This window comes from Apium graveolens, chromosome 2 (assembly GCF_009905375.1).
Source record: "Apium graveolens cultivar Ventura chromosome 2, ASM990537v1, whole genome shotgun sequence".
Lineage (NCBI taxonomy): Eukaryota > Viridiplantae > Streptophyta > Magnoliopsida > Apiales > Apiaceae > Apium > Apium graveolens.
The window spans coordinates 111,052,522-111,054,681 of NC_133648.1; positions in this window are offsets into that span (position 1 = coordinate 111,052,522).

Below are 2,160 nucleotides of genomic sequence, written 5' to 3' on the forward strand. Positions count from 1 at the left end.
AGAGAAAATCATTGAGATCTGACCAAGGTCATGTTGGAGATGGTTCAAGTTCTTTAATTGTCAATGAAAGCCAAACATCGACTGATGAGTCAAGATCTCAAATACCAGTTGCCTTAACAAGTGAGCAAAGAACAAATGATTCACAGGAACAAGTCATTCTGGAATTAGAAAAAGATGAGTTCTACACTCTTGAAGAACTGGATGAGCTAGATCAGTCATTGGCCTATTTGGCTAGAAAATTCTCTAATATTAGAGTTAAGAAGCCAAGATATTTCAGGAGTAAAGGACAGACTTTCAATAAAGACAGCAGCTGGAAAGAAAAAGGGAAGTACAATTCTGATAGCAAGAATGGCTACAAAATTGGATCTGTTGACAGATCTAATATAAGATGCTTCAATTGTGATGAATAAGGCCACTTTGCTACATAATGCAGGAAACCCAAGAAAGCAAAGAAAGACAAGGCTTATCTTGAACTTGAAGCAAAGTATGAAGCTCTTCTAAGGAAACAGCAAAGTAAAGCTTATATTGTAGAGGGTAAAAGTTGGGATGACTCTGAGAATGATGAAGATGAAGAATTTGGTAATTATACACTCATGGCCCTGGAGCAAGGAGAATCATCCTCATCTAAATCACAAACACCAACTCTTACCACTATTGATTTAAATATGAATCAATATAAGGAAATTGTTGAAAAGATGAGCACATAAATGTTTCACATTCACACAAGCATGGTTGCTGCTAATGAAGAAGTTAGCAGATTAACAAAGATAAATGAGAAGATTGAAAGTGAGAAGCAAGTAACTGAATTATTGTTGGTGGAGCTTGAAGCTTTAAAACAAGAAAATGCTTATCTAAAGAACAAGCTCAAGTGTGCAAATGAAATTGAAGCAGTGCTAAGAGAAAAGCTGGAAAAGAATGAAGTGAAGATGAAATCTTTCAGAAATGCATCTAAACTGGTCGGACAGTATCATGAGAAGAATAAGCCATGTGTAAACATTGCTATTGGCCTTGACTATGATGCCATGAATGACAAAAAGAAGACTTTAGGTGATAAAGGGAAAGCAAAGAAATCTGAGAATGCTCCAACCTTTTTGAAAGAGGTTAATGCACCTATATTCAAAGCATGTGAAGTCAACTTCAGTGAAGAAGAATTGATTATCAAGCAAGAAATTGCTGATGAAGATAAAGAGAAGAAAACTGAAGAATCAATTCAGTCTTCCAATACTGAAGAGAAGCTCATGAACAAACAAAGTCCCAAGACTCCTGTTAAAGAAACCAAAACTGAAGATGCAAGAAAGAAAAGGAAAAATAGAAATGGGAAAATAGGGATAAACAAAAGCAATAATTTTTCTTATGTTGCAAATGCTCCTAGAAAGAAGTGTGAAAAATGTGGCTCTGCAAATCATCTAACTCACCTTTGTTAAAAGGTTGTTAGCAAGCCAACTGAAGGAACTTGCAAATATAATGAAGCAGATTCAAATGATCCCTATTTATTCTGTGGTTTGACTTCCTTCCAACTTGAAAGTAATGAAGAGTTTCCACAAACTGAGAGTAGACCTTAAAGAAACAAGAAATGAGTCCACATCAGAAGGAAAACACGCATAACAGTCACTGGATTCTATTTTTTTCTAAAATAACTCATTCTGCTTTTGCTGAACAAGTTACTAAGAAGAAACTACCCAACACTGCTTGGGTTTCCAAACACACTTAAGACTCATTGTGTGCAGGGCATAGTGTAGAGAGTCATCTGGATCATAGACAGTGGATGTTCCAGGCATATGACAGGTGATAAGGCCCTGCTATCACATTTTGAGGAGAAAGCTGGCCCTTTGGTGACCTTTGGAGACAACAACAAAGGATTCACAATAGGATATGGCAAGATTATTTCTGAAAATGTTGTCTTTGATGATGTAGCACTGGTAGCTGGTCTTGAAGTGAATCTTCTCATAGTTAGCAAATTTGTAGACAAAGGCCTTAAGTCTTACTCAACAAAGAAGAATGCATTGTTATTAGCAAGAAAACTGGTGATGTTGCTCTGAAAGGAGCAAGGAAAGAAAGCTTGTTTGTTGCAGATTTTGACTTAATAAATAAGAATGGTGTTTGTTGCTTCTACACCAAGGCATGAGAAGAAGTAAACAAGCTATGGCATAAAAATCTGTC